We start from the raw sequence: 9,317 nt of genomic DNA on the forward strand, positions 1-9,317 counted from the left end.
CTTCTGTTTCCGTGGACGACGTCGCAGATTCCTCTGCCTTCGTGGACGTCGTCGCACATCCGTCTGCCTCCGTGGATGACGTCGTCGCAGTTCCGTCTGCCTCCGTGGATGACGTCGTCGCAGTTCCGTCTGCCTCCGTGGATGACGTCGTCGCAGTTCCGTCTGCCTCCGTGGATGACGTCGTCGCAGTTCCGCCTGCCTCAGTGGACGTCGTCGCAGTTCCGCCTGCCTCAGTGGACGTCGTCGCAGTTCCGCCTGCCTCAGTGGACGTCGTCGCAGTTCCGTCTGCCTCAGTGGACGTCGTCGCAGTTCCGTCTGCCTCCGTGGACGTCGTCGCAGTTCCATCTGCCTCAGTGGACGTCGTCGCAGTTCCGCCTGCCTCCTTGGACGTCACTGCAGGTTCCCCTGTCTCCGTGGACGTCGTCGCAGGGTCTCCAGTCTCCGTGAGTACGGCTCCTTCAGCTGCTCCTATCTCCGAGACTGTGGCTACGGCCGTTTCTGCCCCTGAGACTGTGGCATCGGTCGTTTCTACTCCAATGACTTTGGCTACGGCCGTTTCTGCCCCTATGAAGGTGGCTCCGGCCGTTTCTGCCCATGAGACTGTGGCTCCGGCCGTTTCTAAGCCAGTGACTGTGGCTCCGGCCGTTTCTAAGCCAGTGACTGTGGCTCCGGCCGTTTCTAAGCCAGTGACTGTGGCTCCGGCCGTTTCTAAGCCAGTGACTGTGGCTCCGGCCGTTTCTAAGCCTGTGACTGTGGCTCCGGCCCCAAGGACTTCGAGGCCAATCCCCAGAACTGTACCCAGGCTGGCACCTTGGACAGTCCCACAGACACATGCCAGTCCTGGGTACCACCCAGTTGTATTTGTTCCTGTCTCTCTCCCTGTTCTGGTTCCTGTCTCTGTCCTTGTCCCTGTGCCTTTGTCTGCCTTTCTTTCAATTCCGGTCCCTGTCACCATGTTTGTCTCAGTTCCTGTTAATGTAATGGTCCCTGTTCCCTTGCCTCATGTCCAGTTCCCTGTATTATCACGAGTCCCGTCTCCTCTTTCTACTTCTGTCCGATGTCCGTTTAAAGTCTAGTTCCTTGTTCCCTTTTCCATTCTGAGTCTTTTCTAGTTTGTCTTGTTTCTTCTGGCCCCCTCCTGCGCCAGCTCCTGGAGAGTCTCGTTTTTCGCGCTCCGGGAGTTGCGCGTCTTGGGGGGGGCGTCTGTCACATCCTGGCACTTTCTGGTTGTTTTCCTCCTTTCTATGTGGCTCTCTCTTCGCTGTTTTCCTGTCTCTACACATGGCTTTGTTTATGTTCATTCTCCGCCTTTGTCCCGCCTTCTTTTCCCTCGTTATCTGTGTCAGGTGTGTCTAGTTAAGTTCGTTTATTTAAGCCCTCTTCCCTCACTTCCTGGGATCGGTCATTTTGTTGGTTTGAGTTTTGAGTCAGAGTTTGTTTGTTCATTTGATTTTGGTTTGTTTTCGTCGTTGTTGTTTGTTCATTTGTTTTCGTCGTTGTGTTTGTTTCACGCTCATGGTTCTTCGTAGTGTTTCTCGTTTTTGGTTTCTCGTTCCTGCTCGTTAATGTTATTTCGTGTTTCTCGTATAGTTCGTTTGTTTTGTTATTTCTTTATTAAAGTCTGTGTTGTAGCGAGTGTGTCCGCCTCCCTGAATCTACTCTTCACACCACCCTGACAAAGTGACCCGAGGTGAAGATCAAACCCAGGAGAGTCCCTGGAGCTGTGTGTTGAGGAGCCTATATGTAGCCACCGTGTCATCCAACAGTTCGTTTTAAATCTAATGTTAGTATGAAAAGGCGGCATGGTGGTTCAGCAGGTAGTGTCTCAAGTCACACAGCTCCAGGGACCTGGAGGTTGTGGGTTCGATTCCCACTCCGGGTGACTGTCTGTGAGGAGTTGGTGTGTTCTCCCTGTGTCTGTGTGGGATTCCTCCGGGTGACTGTCTGTGAGGAGTTGGTGTGTTCTCCCTGTGTCTGTGTGGGATTCCTCCGGGTGACTGTCTGTGAGGAGTTGGTGTGTTCTCCCTGTGTCTGCGTGGGTTTCCTCCGGGTGACTGTCTGTGAGGAGTTGGTGTGTTCTCCCTGTGTCTGCGTGGGTTTCCTCCGGGTGACTGTCTGTGAGGAGTTGGTGTGTTCTCCCTGTGTCTGCGTGGGTTTCCTCCGGGTGACTGTCTGTGAGGAGTTGGTGTGTTCTCCCTGTGTCTGCGTGGGTTTCCTCCGGGTGACTGTCTGTGAGGAGTTGGTGTGTTCTCCCTGTGTCTGCGTGGGTTTCCTCCGGGTGACTGTCTGTGAGGAGTTGGTGTGTTCTCCCTGTGTCTGCGTGGGTTTCCTCCGGGTGCTCCAGTTTCCTCCCACAGTCCAAAAACACACGTTGGTAGGTGGATTGGCGACTCAAAAGTGTCCGTAGGTGTGAGAGTCTGAATGAATGTGTGTGTGTGTTGCCCTGTGAAGGACTGGCGCCCCCTCCAGGGTGTATTCCCGCCTTGTACCCAATGATTCCAGGTAGGCTCTGGACCCACCGCGACCCTGAACTGGATAAGGGTTACAGATAATGAATGAATGTTAAATGTTAGCATTTCCTTAACCTTCTCATAATGCAACATACAGAGCCCTCTCACAGACTGCTGTAATCAGTATTATATAGTAGTAATTTTATAGTATACACATCAACAGCAAATGGCTGCTTATTTCATATTTGTCCACGTGTCTTCTGAATGGTCTGTGATGTTACACATCCATCCTCTTGCAAACGTATTCACAGAAGAGTAGCCATTTGTGCTAAACATCCTTGACACATTCAGATGAAGGAACACGATAGTGAACATACACTGACATAACAAATAAACAGACCTTTTTTACTCTGCAAACCAACATATCAGGTATAGAATTAGAGTTGTGACAAAAGATCTGTGAAAATCAACCTGATTTCATAATCAAAAGTAGTTAAAAATCAGAGACACGCTATTACTTCCCAAATAACACACTTGGCATCTTAGATATTTTAAAAATTGAAAGTTAGTCAGCACATAATATTCATTCACAAAACTCTTCAACATTCTCCAGTGATACACTGGACCACACCTTCCCTCTGAAGCCACTATATGAAGAAAACTGCCTGATTTTGCGTCACCCTGGTAAATAGTGAGGTGACAACCCAGTGTGGTCCATGTTTACAGCAATCAATACAAAAAAAGGACCTCAGCCAGTGCTTTGAGTTCACTGTAACCTGACAATGCCCTGGTTTGTCCTCAACACTCGCAATGGAATTAAAGACTGATCTGAAGACATCTGAGACCATGTTGAGTCCGACACTGTGTACTTGGGATTCCCCAGAACATACACTGTAAACCTCAAACTCAAGGAACACCTGCAGTATGTGCATTTTCAAACTCATCGCCTCATCAAGTAATCGCCTAGAAAATGTAACAAATTCCAAAATGTCTAAAGATGCTTTAGCATTAAGCAAATCAGATTAACAGAAGGAGAAAAGCCAGAATGGGGAGTGCTGTATATCATTGTGTGTGGTGTTAAACCTTTGCCATTGTCGAATGTGCAGCCCTCAGATGAGCCAAAACATCATGAGCTAAAAATACAGACAAGATGAACAATTCCTAAAACGCTCCAAGGTTTAGATGACTCAGGATTTTCCATACTTCTCTGTTGCTGCTACGTCTGATCATCCATGTCCAAAAAAAAAAAAGTATCAACTTCACTAAGCTGAAAAATAAGTGGTTACAAACTGTGCCCCCCAAAGTCATCTGCAAACCACACTGAGGAGATAAAGTCCAGACAGGAGCAGGCAATTCATCACTCTGACCAGGCCCTGGCTAAGCAGGAAATCATTCATCAGTGAGGCCAAAGTAGGTCTCGGTAATAGCATTTTAAATATATATCACTCAAGATGAAGACGTCTTATTTAAATATTCTTAAAGGGACATAAAGCTAATTTATAATAAAGCTAGTTTCCTGTATTTTAGCATTTTTTAAAAAAGTGTGTACTGCAGGGTTCCATCATTGGGCTTTATCAGTTTGAGTTAATGTTTTGTCATCCATCGATGCTCTTAAATGTTTAGCATGCTTCATAGGACTATGTCATACAACAAATGGGGTTACTCCCAAGGTAACAAAGACATCTTGTGATTTTTTTTTAGCAACACAAGCTATCCAGCTCCCTTCTGCAAGAAATAAAACATCTCAACCAACTCTCAAAATATCTGCTCCAAGCTGCTTGTAGTCTTCCAAACATTCCTCCCACCTTCAAGACACACACCATCAGAAGGGGTTTTTCCTCATCTTTAAACCAGAAAATCATTCTCCAGACACGCAGACTGCAGAACCGAGAAGACATATGTATGACAGCCGTAGCAGTGGCATTGCCTTTTAATTTGGAATGGTGTTCCTTTAATTACAGAAGGAGAACGGGATAAAAACTGAACAATGACAGTGTCACAACAGTCAGCTGCAGCATATGATCCTTTCATATGATTAAAACAGTACATTTCTCTTATATGTTTATTATTTACCATCTGCCTGAATGAGGGTACACACCACTGGTCTCCTTATCTGATCACCTGTGGCTGAATTGTGCTAGCAGTAAAGCTAATTCTGTGTGTGGAAAGGGCACAAATGCTGCCACAAGAGAACATGACCTCAACCAGGTCCTACACGGCGTAAAACTACGGTGGCAGAGAGCATCAGCCCATATAAAACAAGATCTAATACTACAGGAAGCTCTACAGCAGGGTTCTCCACCTCTTCCACCTCAAGGTCCACCTGTCAGTAGATGCATGAAAGGCTACAGGAACCAACCTCTTTTCTTTTTTTTTAAGAAGTCACAAATAAATGTGGACTGTATTATATTTTTAGAGGCAAGAGGCAAAAAATAGATGAAGCTTATTCCTGTGTCAGTCACTCACCTCATACCGAGACTGTCTACGGTTTTAAAAACGCTTATTTAAATATTTTTTCTTCTTATTGAGCACTTTATTATTTTAATAAATAGTCCCAAATATAGTTAGGGTGTCACAAATATTCAAGGATTATAGCAACCCTGAAAAATATAACACCACTGCATAACACTTTAAATTTAGGATGACCAGACGTCCTCTTTTACCCGGACATGTCCTCTTTTTTAGACTTAAAAAAATGTCCGGGTGGAATTCCACAAACGTCCGGGATGTTGTTTTTCTAGAGCTTACATAGAACTTCGAGAACTTTCGTTCACAAACTAGTCCCGCCCTCCCCTACTCCGTTTGTTTCGTTTGAGTGAGAAGGGGGCGTGGTGAAGTAGCCTAATATTTTCTGATTGGACGGTCTGACTGTAGAGCTACCGTTATTGGTCGATAACCTTCTCTGTAAACATTTAATGGCAAATTAATTGCCATTAAACATTTCAGGCAAAGCTCATGTACCCACCCTCATCTCGAGCAGCTATGACGAAACGTAAATGTAAGTTCTCGGATGAATAAAAAAAGAAATTCCCATGTTTTGTGTAGGAAATAAAGGCGTAAAGGACCTAAAAGCACACATAGGTTCAGCTAAGCATACAACAGCGAGGGGCTAACATCACCACACGGACACTACTTTTAAAATACTATCAAATATTATGAATACAAGTTTATGTTCAACATTTCACACTGATCTCTTTTGAATAAAACACAGCATCTTTCCTGTGGTCTTGAGAGTACTGACAAAATGTTTTAAAAAACTATGTTTGTGGACCCCTTGTGATGAGTGAATTCAGCTACTTTAAGGTGCACCTATTTCTGACACAGGCTTTCAAACGTTTCTAGGGGATATATAACTACAATCTCCTCATATGTAGCAGTGGAGCATTCAAACTCTCACAACCACGTCTAGTAATTCAGAAGTCTTCCCAGAAGAGCAGAGGGTGGTGCTGCAGCATAATCCTTGATTTCTGGAGAAATGCTGGCTGAGGGATTCAAAAAAAAAAAAACCGTTAGAGCATACTGTGACGTAACTAACGGCTGCTGAAGACGCGAGGACAGGAACAGTGTAATAAAATGGACTGCTATGGGTCTATTATGCAGCATGTTTACCTCAGGTTCCTTCTGCACATTATCTAGCAGGGGGCAAAAGGTTTTCAACAAGTGCACAAGCACACCCAGGCTACACAATCTCTATACAGTTAGCCACAGCTCTGCACTGGAAAAAGAAGAAGACTGCTACAATTGATTTGTTTCAGGTGGGCAACCGGTAAAGAGAGGACAGGGAATCCCCCCCATCACCTTATCCACTTTCCCCCCACTCTCTCCGCCGCACAGCAGCGTCTTTCTTCTCTCTAGAAGCCGAAGAACATCAACACACGCTCGAAGCTAACGGACATATACATGAATATTCCCTTCACAATTTCGCCCTCTGTCTCTATTTCTCAGCAAGCGACCACCCGCTGTAACGAACAGGGAGCGGTTAGGCTCCAAAATTCACCATTTCTGCCGATAAATCACGACAATATTGGGGGAAAACCAAAGCATTTTCTTCCACGTCGTTCCGTTAGCGACGCTCTGTATCGTTTCATGCAAAAGCATTAGTCAGCATTTGTGAAGCATTTTCCGTTACCTCAGCGCGTGAGTGTCCGCTCCGGGCTCGGTGTGTGTGTGTGTGTGTGCGCGCGCGCTCGCGGGAGGAGGGGAAGCCCTGCGCTCGTGCCACAGCTCTCTCTCTCTCTCTCTCTCTCTCAATATCCATCTCTCAAAGCAGACACAATGCATGCCGGGAACGTTAACGACGTCTCATTGCACTTGCCCCCCCCACCCTCTCACGTGACGCTGGCTCGTTAATATTTCAGCATTGTGAGCAGGGGCAGGAGGGTAATATTTTGCCCCCCTGCGGTGTGCCACAAATGTGTGCCCTGAGCATCGTCAGTGCCTTAAATTTTCTTAGCCGACTAAAAAAATACTCAGGACTGAAGGTTAGCTTGAGCTTGTTTATTGTGTAGTTAGTGAAGGGTGTCCGGTTAGAGCTGGGGGAGGTACTTATGTAGAAAGCCGTTGTAAGCTAGTTATTGTACATATCCACCTGAAAAAAAAAACCCTACACCTGTTTTTAACCTTCATTTCACATCCCCTCCAACAAAGCACATGAACGCTCACTGCCATGCTACAGCTGGAGGAGTCCATGAAATGGAGAGGGGAGCACCATGTATTCTTTTCTAGTCTGTATGTTATTTAGCATTGTGAGCTCGTACAGGTATATGCGCTAATTTAACCGCCATTCTTCTTAATCCTGCTCAATAACGTTCATCAGTATGCATGTAAAGCTGTGTGTAGGACTTCACACACGTGCTAATAAGGTACACTAGAAGACAGATACATCATCCAATGAAATGGGTGTATTGGTCATTTAAAGTCCTGTGGCTGCCACAATTGTTTTTATATTCTCCCTTATCTGAGCATATTATTTAGGGATTGCTATCTTGATGTAAAGGGTTTTTCCAAAAACACTTTGGAAATAAATGACCTACACCAGGTTTAGCTTCTAAAAAAAACAGTTCCAACAAAGCAGGCCTATTCCGGACATGTCCAAATCACTGGTCTCTGGTGGTTGGTCTATTGCCCTGCAGTTTTAGTGGCACCACATACTAATTCTCAAAATCACATGCAAACCACAAACACCCCCCCCCCACACACACACACACACACAGCCACTGACATTACGCAGGAGAACAAGGATAAATGAAAGAAAAATCTCGACATCTGTCTGCCGACTATGCTCTGTTTAACTGAATATCCCCTGCAGCACACCCCAGCATTAATTCCTGACACGACATATGCTGTAGTAACAACTCCTACTCTCTCAGAAGGCCATCTTCTTGATTTTGGAAGGCTTCTATCAGACCAGAGAACACAGGTTTGCTATACCCCTGGTTCTGGTGGGCTTCAGGTTGCTCAGTGGTTCCCAAAGTGGAGGGCACGCCAGGGGCATAGCAAGGCAAATCGATACAGGGAAATGAGATACTTAATGAATGGTACCCATATCAAAAATGTATTATTCTTTTCTTCCCCCCACTTAAAATTTGCTACAAAAGGGGGCCACTGCAGAAAACCTGTATGTACCACTACTACAGCTGTCAGTCAGTCAGTGTAGAAGCCATGTCCATTTGGTACGTTTTTTAAATGTAGTGTTAATGTCAGAATGTACTGTCAGGACGAGGACCCCTCCCCGTGGATAAACAGAGCACATGTACACACTAAATTTCCCTGTGACAGGAAAAATGAAGGCACTGACGAGAGCCTAGAAATGATCGACCGTATCTATAATCGTATAGGCGCTTTTCACAGAGGACCACTTAGGTATATTTATCAGCAATGTGATATTGCATTCTACAGTCAGTTCCCAATGGAACTATGCAATTAGCAGAGTGCAGTGCTGTTTGGGTGACGCACAGAAAATGCAGTGGGGACAACGCGCCATTGATTTCTGTGCTGAACTGATTGAAATTTTGGAGTTGCCACATTGATTTATTGGATTTCTGTAAAGATTCCCTTCCTCCAACAGTTTGCACACATCCATATCAAATGTGTTTGCTGAATTCAGTGTTTTAGAAGACCGTTTGAAGTGATTTTCATGACTTTGTCTTCCACATGTATCATGTAGAAAATCACAGTTAGGGTATTTGTAAGTTCATTAATCAGGAATGGAAGGTGCTTTTCTAGGCTCAATAAATTCAACCTCCTTCAGTTTATTTATGGGGTATATTCATTCATTCATTCATTATCTGTAAGCGCTTATCCAGATCAGAGTCATGGTGGGTCCAGAGCCTACCTGGAATCATTGGGTGCAAGGCGGGAATACACCCTGGAGGGGGCGCCAGTCCTTCACAGGGCAACACACACACATTCACTCACTGTGTTTTTGGAGCATGGGATGAAACCAGAGCACCCGGAGGAAACCCACGCAGACACAGAGAGAACACACCACACTCCTCACAGACAGTCACCCGGAGGAAACCCACGCAGACACAGGGAAAACACACAAACTCCTCACAGACAGTCACCCGGAGGAAACCCACGCAGACACAGGGAGAACACACCACACTCCTCACAGACAGTCACCCGGAGGAAACCCACGCAGACACAGGGAGAACACACCACACTCCTCACAAACAGTCACCCGGAGGAAACCCACGCAGACACAGGGAGAACACACCACACTCCTCACAGACAGTCACCCGGAGGAAACCCACGCAGACACAGGGAGAACACACCACACTCCTCACAGACAGTCACCCGGAGGAAACCCACGCAGACACAGGGAGAACACACCACACTCTTCACAAACAGTCACCCGGAGGAAAC

At 46.0% G+C, this 9,317-nt stretch overlaps 1 protein-coding gene across 1 annotated transcript in view; it reads right to left on the minus strand.

Moving 5' to 3' along the window:
• The window catches only part of syn3 (synapsin III), a 154,425-nt gene extending 147,766 nt beyond the window's left edge, over positions 1–6,659 (minus strand). Inside the window, exon 1 of the mRNA XM_066667437.1 lies at positions 6,580–6,659. The gene's annotated coding sequence lies outside the window, so the exon portion shown is untranslated. The remainder of the gene's footprint in view (positions 1–6,579) is intronic.
• Between the last annotated feature and the right edge of the window lie 2,658 nt (positions 6,660–9,317).

Source organism: Hoplias malabaricus, chromosome 4, assembly GCF_029633855.1.
Source record: "Hoplias malabaricus isolate fHopMal1 chromosome 4, fHopMal1.hap1, whole genome shotgun sequence".
Lineage (NCBI taxonomy): Eukaryota > Metazoa > Chordata > Actinopteri > Characiformes > Erythrinidae > Hoplias > Hoplias malabaricus.